At 44.4% G+C, this 15,196-nt stretch overlaps 3 non-coding genes across 3 annotated transcripts; all 3 read left to right on the top strand.

Moving 5' to 3' along the window:
- The first annotated feature begins 2,522 nt into the window (after positions 1-2,522).
- On the top strand, positions 2,523-2,594 carry trnaq-cug (transfer RNA glutamine (anticodon CUG)). The gene has a single exon. It is a non-coding gene; the product is annotated as a tRNA-Gln (tRNA).
- An 11,598-nt stretch (positions 2,595-14,192) lies between these two features.
- trnaf-gaa (transfer RNA phenylalanine (anticodon GAA)) lies at positions 14,193-14,265 on the top strand. The gene has a single exon. It is a non-coding gene; the product is annotated as a tRNA-Phe (tRNA).
- Positions 14,266-14,668: 403 nt separating this feature from the next.
- On the top strand, positions 14,669-14,740 carry trnaq-cug (transfer RNA glutamine (anticodon CUG)). The gene has a single exon. It is a non-coding gene; the product is annotated as a tRNA-Gln (tRNA).
- Positions 14,741-15,196: the final 456 nt, after the last annotated feature.

The following is a 15,196-nucleotide window of genomic DNA, read 5'->3' as shown; positions in this document are numbered from 1 at the left end:
TCGTGAGGCTCCTTACCTCACTGACCTGCAGGTGACAGAGGCCATTCAGCTGTGGACAGCTCTCCATGACATAGACAAACAGCGGGTCAACTATCAGCCTCGACATCAGCCTCAGCTGACACATGGACGCTTTAAGGCACCAAAGCGGTCCGGAGTCACACCGGGTGTGGAGAGTGTAAAACGGTGTCTGATTGGACATCCCGGGGGACCAGCACAGTGGCCCAGCACCAGCCGCTTGGTTGAGGCCATTTGTACAAAGCTGTGTGCTTTACACAAGTCGCCGACCAAGAAGGCTGGAGTTTGCCGCCCCAGGTGGTCTAAAATCCTCTCGGATTACCACCACATCCGAGAGCTGGTGCTTAACAATCACAGGCTGATGGATGAAACAATGATCCAGCTGTTTGAGCTAAACCAGAAGACACTCATTCAGTGGTAAGCAAGGCACATTATTTTCTTCAAATTAACTGAATACTTTTTTAAACATATATATAATACATGTAATTTATTTTCAGGTTTCAACGGCAGCAGAAAAAACAGGAAATGAGTGTCCTCGCTCAGGGACTGACTCCACCTGACCCAATTGCTGTGGCTGATACACAGCTTCCTCCACCGAGGGAAAAATTGGATGAAGCGGCATCGACCTCACGCCCAAAACATACATTTACCCTTCCGCCAAATCGAGAAGGACAGGCTCCTCTTCTGCGACCAGGTCGACGGCCTGCTGCTGCCACCACCATGGTGTGCCCCATTGCACCTGTCCCCACAGCATCAGGAGTTGTGCAGCCCATTTCAGCACCTGGGTCATTGTCACTAGTCCTTAACCCAGACATGACCGTGTCAATGGTGATTCCACCTTCTGGTGCTTCAACATCCGGTGCAGGCCCAGCTCCACCTGCTCCTGTGTCTGCTGCTCCTGTTTCCCGTTACACCCAGAGGAACAGGCGCAGGCGGGCCCAGGAGACGGAAAGCGGAGTCCATAAGAGGAAGTATGTGCGAGGGGTAACCTTTAACATGTGCAGCAAATGTGGGCAGCCCAAAACCAAAGAGTTTGGCCATAGCCGATATGGTAATGCCACATTTTGCTTGCGTGCCTCAAATGGAAAATCTTTAGATGACTGGTTGGCAGAACAGCGCCAGCAAAATACAAGCCAAACTCCACCTCCTCAATAAACAATTTGCTTTTTTCCTGTATATATTTTGTATATATTACTGTACATGGTTCCACCCAGTCTTTCATATTGTCCTATATATATATATATATATATATATATATATATATATATATATATATATATATATATATATATATATGTATATATGTGTGTTTGTGTCTGTGTACTCATTTCATTATTTGTGTGTATTCATTTTAATATTTGTTTTTTTTACATTTAAAGTGTCATTTAAATATTTGTGTATTCATTTTAATAAAACATTTTAAGTGTCATTGAAATATTTGTGTGTATTCATTTTAATAAAACATTTAAAGTGTCTTAAAGTAATCTAATAAATCATATCAATCAAATCATATCCCTCACAAAAAACACACATATTTGAAGAAACATTTGTATTCATTTTATTCAATCATAAACAACATGTAATATGCAATTTTTAAAAAATAATATACACAAAAAAAAACATTTAATAAAACATTTGAAGTGTCTTAAAACAAATCTGATAAATCATGTCAATCAAATCATATCCCTCCATTTTTATTCATTTTATTAAATAATCAACTACATGTAATGTGCAATATTTAAAAATAATAATAATACACACAACAAAAATATAAATCAATATAATGATGTCATAGATAAATGAAGACGCAGGCGCAGTTGATCACACGCAGAACACGGGTTCGAATCCAGCCCGCGGAGGGTGACTTGTTTCAAATGTGACTAAAACTCCTTCATAACGCACAGGAATATAGCCCTAATAATGTTGCAGGGGAAATTTGTGGGCAAATTCTCGTTTTTCGCGTCTTTTTGGCTTGTGTGCGGGGGCGCAAAGATTGGGCCCCTTCTTTTGCGCAGCAAGCGCTCTACCATTTGAGCTAATTCCCCTCGATGATGGAGAGAAGGTGTCCATCGCTCTCAAAGACAAAGACGAGGCGCGATCCCTAGCACGTGTGCAGGTGCTGCAGCGTGATTTCCAATGACCACAAAAAAACAGGACGCATTTCCACTCTGCTGGCAACTTTGCACTGGCTACCTTTTAATTGTAGATTTAATCAAAAAATTGCGCTTTGAATCCAGCGATCCGAGTTCAAATCTCGGTGAAACCTTTTTAGGTTCTTTGCGGAAGGGAGGGAAAAAACAGAGGTGATGCGCAACTGCTGACGTGGCGGTGAAATTGGCACTCTCAATTCCGAGTCGGAATTGGGGAAACATGGGCTTAAAAAGCAAAGGCTTCATCTGCTTCTTGCTATCGTGCTTCTGGACTCAATGACTTAAATCCTTGCTATCATGCTTCTGGACTCAATGACTTAAATCCTGCTGCTCATGGGAAAAGTTGACACACGCCAAGGTTCGATGGTGTAATGGTTAGCACTCTGGGCTCTGAATCCAGCGATCTGAGTTCAAATCTCGGTGGGACCTGCTTTTGCCAGGAATGTGTGCAGTACCTCGTTTGAAAAAACTTTTTCGGCAGCACTGAGCCGCAAGAGCTCATCTAGGTAGTGCCCCTTGAAGGGGGGCGTAAAAAGGATGGACAGCACTGGAGAATGCAGGCATCGATCCCACTACCTCTCGCTTGCGCCTACTGCTTCCTACCGATTGAGCCAAAGTAAGCCCAACGTAAGCCCACGTGAGCCAATCGTGTTTCTCTGCTGTGGCTTACTTTTGACCAATCGCGTTCTCTCCTGTGGCTTACTTTTGACCAATCGTGTTTCTCTCCTGTGGCTTACTTTTGACCAATCGCCTTTCTCTCCTTTGGCTTACTTTTGACCAATCGCGTTTCTCTCCTGGCTCTGCTCCTGTGGCTTACTTTTGACCAATCGGCGACCGCTATTATTAGGCAAGGCAAGGCAAGGCAAGTTTATTTATATAGCACATTTCATACACAATGGTAATTCAAAGTGCTTTACATAGAAGAAATTAAAATAATCAAAAGAAATCAGAATAATTAAAACAGTTTGGAATAAAAGATAAAATACAGAAATAATCAAATGAAATCAGAATAATTAAAACATAAAATAAAATACAGTGCAAACAGTCGGACGAACAGTGGCACAGTGCTCATTCAGTAAATGCACAGTTAAACAGATGTGTTTTGAGTCTGGATTTGAATGTGACTACTGTAGGAGCACATCTGATCTCTTCTGGAAGCTGGTTCCAGCTGCGGCTGGCATAGTAGCTAAAAGCAGACTCGCCATGCTTAGAGTGAACCCTTGGTATTTCTAGCCGATGTGATCCTAATGATCTGAGTGATCTGTTGGGTTTATATTCACTGAGCATATCTGGAATGTATTGAGGTCCTAGGCCATTGAATGATTTATATACCAGTAATAATACTTTAAAATCAATCCTAAATGTAACTGGCAGCCAGTGTAAAGACCTGAGGACTGGTGTGATGTGTTCATATTTTCTGGTTCTGCTCAGAATCCTAGCAGCAGCGTTCTGTATGAGCTGCAACTGTCTTATGGTCTTTTTGGGAGGGCCAGTGAGAAGTCCATTACAATAATCCACCCTACTGGTGATGAAAGCATGCACAAGTTTTTCTAAGTCTTGACTGGAAACAAAGCATCTAATTCTTGCAATATTTTTCAGGTGATAATATGCTGATTTAGTTATTGCTTTGGCATGACTACTGAAACTAAGGTCTGACTCTACAGACACACCCAGATTCCTGACTTGATTTTTTCAGTTGTTTGACCCCTAGACTGAAGGTATGCGTTCACCTTGAGAACTTCATCTTTGTTTCCAAACGCAATGACTTCAGTTTTGTATTTGTTTAACTGAAGAAAGTTTTGGCACATCCAATTGTTTACTTCATCAATGCATTGGCAAAGGGAGTCAATGGGGCTGTAATCGTTAGGCGATAGGGATAAGTAGAGCTGTGTGTCGTCTGCATAGCTATGGTAAGCGATTTGGTTCTTTCTCATTATTTGGCTCATTGGGAGCATGTACAGGTTGAATAGGAGTGGCGCAAGAATTGAGCCTTGAGGGACTCCGCATGTCATGGATGTCCACTCAGACTTATGGTCTCCTATACTCACATAATAACCTCTGCCTCGTAAGTATGACCTGAACCATTTTAGGACTATCCCAGAAAGCCCGACCCAGTTTTCCAGCCTGTCAAGAAGTATTTTGTGATCGACAGTGTCAAATGCAGCACTGAGGTCGAGTAGTACCAGCACTGATAATTAGCCTGTATCAGTATTTAAGCGAATATCATTTATTATCTTTATGAGCGCGGTCTCTGTACTGTGGTGCGGTCGGAAACCAGAGTGAAAATGGTCAAAGTATCCATTCGAGCGTAAGAATTTGATCAGCTGATTGAAGACAACTTTTTCAATGATCTTGCCTATGAAAGGAAGATTTGATATCGGTCTATAGTTGTTTAATATGGTCTTATCCAGATTGCTCTTTTTCAGGAGGGGCTTGACGACAGCAGTTTTCAGGGAGGTCGGAAAACTCCCAGAGAGAAGTGAGGCATTTACCACTTCCAGGAGATCTGCTTCTAAGCTGTGTAACACATTTTTGAAAAAAGATGTGGGAAGTGCGTCAAGGGCGCAGGTTGATGTTTTTAGTTGCTGTACGGTTTCTTCCAAAATTTTGCCATCAATTTCTTCGAAATCAGACATAGTGGCTACTTTCTCGTGCTGTTGTCTGATCTGCCTGACCCCAGCGCAACTCAAGGATGAGCTGATCACCTTTCTGATATTATTGATTTTCTCAGAGAAGAAAGAAGTAAACTCACTGCACTTTCTCACTGAGAGCATTTCACTGGGAATCTGGCTTGGGGGGGTTGTCAGTCTCTCTACAGTAGCAAAAAGAGTGCGCGTGTTGTTTATATTGCTGTTTATAATATTCGAGAAAAAAGTCTGTCTAGCTTTGCTTAGTTCCTTATTGAAAGCATGGATGCTGTCTTTGTAGATGTTATAATGGACTACAAGTTTTGTCTTCCGCCACATGCGCTCTGCTTTTCTCCATTGTCTTTTCATATTTTGCACTGCTGTTGAGTTTCTCCAAGGTGCTTTTTGTCTGCCACTCTTCTTCCTGACTTTCACAGGAGCAATATCATCAATTACACTCTTAACTTTTGAGTTAAAAGAATCAAGGAGAAAATCAACAGAGTCAGCAGATATGCTTGGTGTTAAAGATATAGCCTTCATAAATAGTACACTAGTGTTCTCATTTAAGCATCTCTTCTTGACAGACACAGATCTAGCTTCAATGGCAGGAGAGATCAATATATCAAAGAAAATACAAAAATGATCAGACAGTGCTACATCCTTAATAACAATTGATGAAATGTTTAGACCCTTACTGATAAGTAAATCTAGAGTGTGTCCACGATTATGTGTGGGTCCATGTACATGCTGAGTCAGATCAAAAGTTTTTAAAACAGTTTTGATTTCTTTTGCCATATTGTTTTCTGCATTATCTATGTGAATGTTAAAATCTCCAGCAATGGCAAAGCAGTCAAACTCTGAGGAAATTGTTGATAACAGTTCTGTTAAGTTCTCAGCAAAAGCTGGAGAGTATTTTGGAGGCCTGTAAACAATGATAAGTAAATTGCGTGGAGCACCTTTTAACACAATACCCAGATACTCGAAAGACGGGTAATTCCCAAATGATATTTGCTTACATTGATAGACATCTTAATAAAGAGCAGCTAAACCTCCGCCTCTTCTGACAGCTCTGCAGACACTCAGAAAAGTAAAGTTAGGAGGGGCTGTTTCATTGAGGACTGTTGCACTGCAACTTTCTTCTAGCCAAGTTTCATTTAGCAACATAAAATCCAGGTTGTATGTGGTTATTAAGTCGTTGACTAAAAGTGATTTATTTTTAAGTGAGAGGATGTTTAAAAGTGCTAACTTAACAGTCTTACTTTTTGTCCCCACAGCAATCTTGGTATGTCGTGTAATAGGCACCAGATTAGATGGGTTTGCTGTACGGCTTTTGAAGGCCTTAGACTTTCTATCATGTAATCGAACAGCAATAGAAAAAGATACAGGCACACTGGGTTCCCGCTTGTTCTGTAAACATTTGAGAAAGTTATTGTTATCATAGCGGGGACCCGACACATATCACTGAGAGTTGGTATCAGTTGTTTTTGGTTCACCTCGAGCCGCTGGAGGAGGGTGTGGGCCCTGGCGCTGTGGCAGAGGCCGAAGAGCTCTCACAGGAGGAGAGGGAGGGCGAGCTGGGCCCGCAGGCTTTGGTGGTTGTGGGGCCTGGCGTTTTTTGGTTGGTATCTGGGGGCTCGCAGCAAAAGAGTGGGATAGTCTAGTTCCAGCATGCACCAGTTGTTCCATTTTCTCTGAGAAGCACAGAAGTGGAGATGCTGGAGAGAGTGGTAATGTTTCCGGTGAGAGGGATTTTTGCTCTGGTGTTATTGGAGGCTGTAATATGCTGTCCTGGTTTCCCTGGCTGTTTTCCAGAAAGTCGTCTATGGGTGCTGTATCTTGGAGCAGTGCTGGTATGTCACAGTCTGTCTGTGGTGAGCTCTGTGGGCAGGGCTCAGCTGAGATTGTGTCCGTGAGCAGAGGTTGTTGTGGCTGAGTGGTGTTATCACTGTCCTTGTGTGATGTGTCAACCGCATGTCCATTCAGGTGCTGAAATGAAATCCTGTGGTCATTCATACTGTATCCAGGTGTGTGTGTGCCATTCAGGTTGAGTGGATTGGCACACATTGCAGAAGGATGACGGAGGGAGAAGTAGATATTGTCCTTTAGCACTCTTGAACCAAGTTTGTTTGGGTGGTGGCCATCCTGTTGAAACAGTTGCCTCTGACTCCAGAAAAGATTGAAGTTGTCAATAAAGTTCACTCCTTTTATATTGCAGGTTTTTTGCAGCCATGTATTAAGCCCAAGCAACCGTGAAAACCTGTTTGTTCCTCTTGCTGGGAGTGGTCCACTGATGAATGTTTGAACTTTCAGTCTTTTAAGTGTTTCAAAAAGTTCATTGAAATCCTTTTTAAGAAGTTCCGACTGCTCTTTATGAATATCATTCTTCCCCACATGAATGATGAGTCGATTTGCAGTCTTATGTTTCATCAGAATGTTCTGAAGTTCCCTGTTTACATCAGAAGTTGTTGCTTGTGGAAGGCAGCACGTTGTTGTATCCCTGCTATTAATGCTTCTGATTACGGAGTCGCCCACTATCAGAGTCCTGGGCTCGGCTGCACTGTGAGCTGAGTGCCGACTGTCTGCTCGACCTTGAGCCCCAGTTAGCATCAGTGTTAGCTACTGGCTGATTCTGTCTGTGTGCGATCACATTCATCAAATTTGGGGATTCCTCATTCATTAATACTTCAAATCTGTTCTCAAGATGTATAGGCGGTGGTAGGAGACCAGTGTTTGCAGTCCTTGTCAGAGCCGTATCTGGGGTAGAGGATGCTACTGCAGTAATATGTGATGCTCGTGACAATCTGATGTCTCGAGTGCCTTTGGGTCTCGCACCCTGTTTGTGCCATCGATTAGTAAAACGATCGGCTTGTTTCTCTACACTCAGTATGGCCTGTCGAGAAGCACTAGATTCATGGGACTCACCGGCTGTATGCTGAGGACGTCCATGATGAAGCTCTGTTGTGTATTCCGTCTGGTTTGGTGGTCCCGCAATTAACTTTGTTTCAAGAATTGCAATCCTTTGTAAAAGTCTGTGGCAGTTGGAGCAGCAAGTAGATTCCAGAGGAGGCATTTTCTTATCCTTATGAATGTAGGCAGTTGTGTTTTCTCTTCCCCGGAATGTAAGCTTTCAGTGGGAGGCTGGTCGAATAAAATAATTCTGCTTTTTTTGTAGTAATCCAAGCGTTTGAGCACTGTGCTGATTTGCTGAAGTTAAAATTAGATGATAAAAGGAGATAAATTATAGAAATATAAAAGCGATAGAGCAAAGCGCGGAGCAGTAAGCGAGAGCGTCCGAACAGTAGCTGAGCAGGAAGTAGTCGTCATCAGTAGTAATTATCGTCATCTTTGCAACAGGTAAGTCTATTCTTCACGACTGTATAATCGATCATTATTTATTCATAAACAGTGTTTGTTTTTAGACAATTAAACATGCCAATAAAGCTAGCTAGCGTGTAATAGCACACGTTTTCTTCTGTACATGTGAACCTGCAACTTTACCATGATATACAGTAAAAAACATGCCACTACTGTCAAGATAATTAGCCGACCGCTAATTAAGCTATATCCTCCTTAAACCATTTTTTTGTTGTTGTTAATTTAGTATTTTTTTGTGTCATTCATTACATTATTTTGAGCACAAGAAGATTTTTACTAAAACCTTTAAAAAAAAGTTTAATTCATATATGTTATACTATACTATGTTATACACCAGTATACATATTTATGTTATCTTTTTAAATACTATGTTATACATATTTAAAAAGACATGAATAGGCAAAAACAAGTGTTTTTTTGTTTCAACAAATGATTCTCAACTATGTTATAAAAGATATACCAAAACGATTTGATATACCATTTTAAGTTTTAGATCTGTTTGATGATCATATTATTATGAATTGTCATAAACGCCTTTATGTTATATTTGGTGTTTCTTAGTAATCTCTGCTACAAAAGCTAAACAAAACAAAAGGATTTAAGCATGGCATGATACCAGCAAGATTGTACCAAGAAGTGTTATTGATTTTCTTATTAATAAGTTCATCACACTATTTACAATTTGTACACAAGGCAATTCAAAGTGATTCACAGTTGTATAAAAAACAATAATGCTTATGCTCATAATAATAATTATAATATTCATTAATTATTATAATATTATAATAATTAATTACATAAAAAAAATGCTGTAGTAAAATACTTTCAGTTGGAATATGACAGCTATGTAACGTTCTGTTTATGCCTGTGTCCTTTCAGATTATGTATGCATACCCGGTTTTACGAAGAACCTCTGAGGGTCGATTCCTTATGGGGCCAACTGAGGAAGCCAATAGGAGGGAGATCGTGTTGGCAGGGAGGGCCAGGTGTAAGGAGGAGGTCCTGGCTGAGGCCACTGCCTTTGTGAGGCAGAATGGAGGGAATCCTGGAGACCAGTTCCTGGTTCTGGCTCAATGCAAGATCCAGTTTGGGAAACACCAGGGTCAGAGGTTCCTGTGGCTGCTGGAGAACTCACTGGGGTATGCCTGCTATCTGGTCAGCAGCATTTTGGGGGAGGAGGAGAGGGACAACCCGCTGTCGGACAACAAACACCTGTTCCTCAGATACACCTCGCAGATCAGGGAGGTAGGCGAGGCTGTGGAGGTGTATAATATAAAACAGGCCATGCTGCAGGAGGCCCAGAGGACAGGAGACTCTGGATGTCTGATGGTGGAGTTTGGGGATTTTAAGGGTAGGTCAATGAAGGAGGTGTATGAGGACCCAAGCAAGGAGGCCCAGGCTCTCATCACCTACCTGAAGAAGGCAAAGGCCAGGCCTACCACCAATATGGCCCTTTTCAAAGCATACGTGCTGAAGAGGCAGGCTCCAGCCCACGTGCCCACCACCACTGTGCCCACTGCATCTGTCCTCACTGCTGCTGTGCCCACTGCCACTGTGTCTGTTCCTCCTCCACCTAATGCCACTAAGAACAGGCCACTGCTGGCGACCAATGTGAAGGCCCTGTTGGCGCGGGGGAAGCATTTATTTGCTTCACAGCTGGCACAAAAGATTTTGGCTCCAGCCAAACCCTGTAAGTGATTTGCAAGCTTTAAAATCAATATAGTATATATATTATGCAGTATATATGTCTAACGAAAATACGTGTTCAACAGCTGCAGGACCACGTGTACATCCTGCGTCTGAGTCCGCAGCCCGGAGACAGCTCTTTACATGTGGTGAGTATCACTTAACGCATACAAGTGTGTTGGTGACATGTGCTTAGTGTTTTATGTTATTTTACAGACTCTGCTGCTACGGATTTTTTTGAGGAGGAAGATGACCTGGAGATGGCAACTGTAGCCTTGCAAGCTGAGGAACAACTTCCTCAAGGTATGTAAATCTTAAACAATATTTTACAAACAATTACAAATAAAACAAAACAGTATTTTTTAAATGACATATTATTTTATTTCACAACACAGAGGAATGGCACTTCTCAGGTGTCAATCTACATTCACTCTTTGAGTGAACATCCTCAAAGGAAAAAAGATAATTTAAAGGTGTATGTAAAAGGTTTTATTTCATTTTTTATCGTAATCACTGACTAAAGCTCATTCTTGTCATCTCACACTTCCCCCCCTCCCCTTGGAATAAGTGGCTGTTGTAGTGTTTGGTCTGCTTCGCTTCACACTTGGCTGATCCCATCTTTTTTTCTTCTTGTATTTCTTCTAATGGTGCTTGGATGAAAAACAGGATGATTTTCACTGCTTCCTTCCATCTTTTCATCATCATGTCATCTCTCTACTTATCATACATGCTTTGCAGTAAACCTTGTAATCGCAGTAGCTGTCCAGCAGAGCTGAGAAAGTCAAGCAGTGAAAGTCTAAAACAATAAGATAATTTTGTTGTGTTTTTTTACGCTCCAGCCACTGCAGGCTCGAGAGGCCCTGCTCCTGCCCCGGCTCGTGCTACTGCCCCTGCTCCTGCCCCTTATCCTGCTCCTCCAGCATTGTGGACCCCTGGCCAGGTGTCCCAGTCGCCTGCAGAGCTTCCTGTCCACTGGAAAGAGCAACTCCCATCTTTCCAGCAAGGCCTTCAACCCCTGTCCCTCTGCACCAGGACCATCCTCACTACAGCCACCCACAGGACTGCAGCGCCCTGCCCAGCCTCCTCTGCAGTCTCCTCCTCTGCGCCCTGCCCAGCCTCCTCTGCAGTCTCCTCCTCTGCGCCCTGCCCAGCCTCCTCTGCAGTCTCCTCCTCTGCGCCCTGCCCAGCCTCCTCTGCAGTCTCCTCCTCTGCGCCCTGTTCAGCCTCCTCTGCAGTCTCCTCCACAGCCTTCTGTCCAGCCAAGTGCTGCCTCTGCTCCTGCAACATCAACTGGGTCCAGTGTTGCAGACCAGGCTCCTGTAAGTAAGCTTCTCATTATTCGTGTGCAGGTGCTGCAGCGTGATTTCCAATGACCACAAAAAAAGAGGCCGCATTTCCTCTGTGCTGGAAACTTTGCACTGGCTACCTTTTAATTGTAGATTTAATCAAAAAATTGCGCTTTAAGCCATGCAAGCTGAAATGTTTGCGGCTCGGCAGCAGCAGGGAGGATGTATGTTTCGGCGTATTGGTATAGGGGTATGATTCTCGCAAAGGGTGCGAGAGGTCCCTGGTTCAAATCCCGGATGAGCCCATTATTAGGCTTTGCTTTTAATCTCTTCAGCCTGATTAGGGCAACCAGGATATTTATATCCCGGGTTTCGGCAGAGGAACCACGTCCGCCTCTTTTAGTCTACCTGATTCCACCTAGCCTCATCGCTATCTGCCTCTCAGACAGCCAGCTATCAGGAAGTGTTGGTTCCATGGTGTAATGGTTAGCACTTTGGGCTTTGAATCCAGCGATCCAAGTTCCAATCTCGGTAGAACCTTTTTAGGTTCTTTGCGGAAGGGTGGGAAAAAGCAGAGGTGATGCGCAACTGCTGACGTGGCAGTGAAATTGGCAATCTCAAACAGAGTCGGAATTGGGGAAACATGGGCTTAAAAAGCAAAGGCTTCATTTGCTCCTTGCTATCGTGCTTTTGGACTCAATGACTTAAATCTCTGCTGCTCATGGGAAAAGTTGACACACGCCAAGGTTCCATGGTGTAATGGTTTGCACTCTTGGCTCTGAATCCAGCGATCCGAGTTCAAATCTCGGTGGGACCTGCTTTTGCCAGGAATGTGTGCAGTACCTCGTTCGAAAAAACATTTTCGGCAGCACTGAGCCGGAAGAGCTCATCTAGGTAGTGCCTCTTGAAAGGGGGCGTAAAAAGGATGGACAGCACTGGAGAATGCAGGCATCGATCCCGCTACCTCTCGCATGCTAAGCGAGCGCTCTACCATTTGAGCTAATTCCCCTCGATGATGGAGAGGAGGTGTCCATCGCTCTCAAAGACAAAGACGAGGTGCGATCACTGGCTACCTTTTAATTGTATATCCGAGTTCAAATCTCGGTGGGACCTGCATTTGCCAGGAATGTGTGCAGTACCTCGTTCGAAAAAACATTTTCGGCAGCACTGAGCCGTAAGAGCTCATCTAGGTAGTGCCCCTTGAAGGGGGGCGTAAAAAGGATGGACAGCACTGGAGAATGCAGGCATCGATCCCACTACCTCTCGCTTGCGCCTACTGCTTCCTACCGATTGAACCAAAGTAAGCCCAAAGTAAGCCCACGTGAGCCAATCGTGTTTCTCTGCTGTGGCTTACTTTTGACCAATCGTGTTCTCTCCTGTGGCTTACTTTTGACCAATCGTTTTTCTCTCCTGTGGCTTACTTTTGACCAATCGCCTTTCTCTCCTGTGGCTTACTTTTGACCAATCGCGTTTCTCTCCTGGCTCTGCTCCTGTGGCTTACTTTTGACCAATCGGTGACCGCTATTATTATCGTCATCTTTGCAATCTTTGCAACAGGTAAGTCTATTCTTCACGACTGTATAATCGATCATTATTCATTCATAAACAGTGTTTGTTTTTGGACAATTAAACATGCCAATAAAGCTAGCTAGCGTGTAATAGCACACGTTTTATTCTGTACATGTGAACCTGCAACTTTACCATGATATACAGTAAAAAACATGCCACTACTGTCAAGATAATTAGCCGACCGCTAATTAAGCTATATCCTCCTTAAACCATTTTTTTGTTGTTGTTAATTTAGTATTTTTTTGTGTCATTCATTACATTATTATATACATTACTCCAGCCCACGTGCCCACCACCACTGTGCCCACTGCATCTGTCCTCACTGATGCTGTGCCCACTGCCACTGTGTCTGTTCCTCCTCCACCTACTGCCACTAAGAACAGGCCACTGCTGGCGACCAATGTGTAGGCCCTGTTGGCGCGGGGGAAGCATTTATTTGCTTCACAGCTGGCACAAAAGATTTTGTCTCCAGCCAAACCCTGTAAGTGGGTAAGTTTTTTCTTTTTTCTCCAGCCACTGCAGGCTCGAGAGGCCCTGCTCCTGCCCCGGCTCGTGCTACTGCCCCTGCTCCTGCCCCTTATCCTGCTCCTCCAGCATTGTGGACCCCTGGCCAGGTGTCCCAGTCGCCTGCAGAGCTTCCTGTCCACTGGAAAGAGCAACTCCAATCTTTCCAGCAAGGCCTTCAACCCCTGTCCCTCTGCACCAGGACCATCCTCACTACAGCCACCCACAGGACTGCAGCGCCCTGCCCAGCCTCCTCTGCAGTCTCCTCCTCTGCGGCCTGCCCAGCCTCCTCTGCAGTCTCCTCCTCTGCGCCCTGCCCAGCCCCTCTGCAGTCTCCTCCTCTGCGCCCTGCTCAGCCTCCTCTGCAGTCTCCTCCACAGCCTTCTGTCCAGCCAAGTGCTGCTTCTGCTCCTGCAACATCAACTGGGTCCAGTGTTGCAGACCAGGCTCCTGTAAGTAAGCTTCTCATTATTCGTGTGCAGGTCCTGCAGCGTGATTTCCAATGACCACAAAAAAAGAGGCCGCATTTCCTCTGTGCTGGAAACTTTGCACTGGCTACCTTTTAATAGTAGATTTAATCAAAAAATTGCGCTTTAAGCCATGGAAGCTGAAATGTTTGCGGCCCGGCAGCAGCAGGGAAGATGTATGTTTCGGCTCGTTGGTCTAGGGGTATGATTCTCGCTTAGGGTGCGAGAGGTCCCGGGCTCAAATCCCAGACGAGCCCATTATTAGGCTTTGCTTTTAATCTCTTCAGCCTGATTAGGGCAACCAGGATATTTGTGAGAAATTGGGGATAAAATGTGCCAGAGAGAGGCCGGTTAGCTCAGTTGCTTAGAGCGTGGTGCTAATAACGCCAAGGTGGCGGGTTTTCATCCCCGTACGGGCCACTCATTTTCTCTCTGGGACCTTCGCTCTGCTCTTCTCGAAAATGACGGGCGGTCTCCCAGACATCCCTGCTGGCTAAACCATACAAGTATCTGGCCGAAATAGCTCAGTTGGGAGAGCGTTAGACTGAAGATCTAAAGGTCCCTGGTTCAATACCGGATTTCGGCAGAGGAACCACGTCCGCCTCTTTTAGTCTACCTGATTCCACCTAGCCTCATCGCTATCTGCCTCTCAGACAGCCAGCTAGCAGAGTGTGTTGGTTCCATGGTGTAATGATTAGCACTCTGGGCTTTGAATCCAGATATCTGAGTTCAAATCTCGGTGGAAACTTTTTAGGTTATTTGCGGAAGGGAGGGAAAAAACAGAGGTGATGCGCAACTGCTGACGTGGCGGTGAAATTGGCACTCTCAAACCGAGTCGGAATTGGGGAAACATGGGCTTAAAAAGCAAAGGCTTCATTTGCTCCTTGCTATCGTGCTTCTGGACTCAATGACTTAAATCCTTGCTATCGTGCTTCTGGACTCAATGACTTAAATCTCTGCTGCTCATGGGAAAAGTTGACACACGCCAAGGTTCCATCGTGTAATGGTTAGCACTCTGGGCTCTGAATCCAGCGATCCGAGTTCAAATCTCGGTGGGACCTGCTTTTGCCAGGAATGTGTGCAGTACCTCGTTCGAAAAAACTTTTTCGGCAGCACTGAGCCGCAAGAGCTCATCTAGGTAGTGCCCCTTGAAGTGGGGCGTAAAAAGGATGGACAGCACTGGAGAATGCAGGCATCGATCCCACTACCTCTCGCTTGCGCCTACTGCTTCCTACCGATTGAGCCAAAGTAAGCCCAAAGTAAGCCCACTTGAGCCAATTGTGTTTCTCTGCTGTGGCTTACTTTTGACCAATCGTGTTCTCTCCTGTGGCTTACTTTTGACCAATCGTGTTTCTCTCCTGTGGCTTACTTTTGACCAATCGCCTTTCTCTCCTGTGGCTTACTTTTGACCAATCGCGTTTCTCTCCTGGCTCTGCTCCTGTGGCTTACTTTTGACCAATCGGCGACCGCTGTTATTATCGTCATCTTTGCAATCTTTGCAACAGGTAAGTCTATTC

This window comes from Siphateles boraxobius, unplaced genomic scaffold (genome assembly GCF_051911475.1).
Source record: "Siphateles boraxobius isolate OS27281-9 unplaced genomic scaffold, OSU_SipBor_1 269, whole genome shotgun sequence".
NCBI lineage: Eukaryota > Metazoa > Chordata > Actinopteri > Cypriniformes > Leuciscidae > Siphateles > Siphateles boraxobius.
Note: the sequence above shows the minus strand (reverse complement) of the source record. Positions and strands in the feature narration are given on the sequence as shown.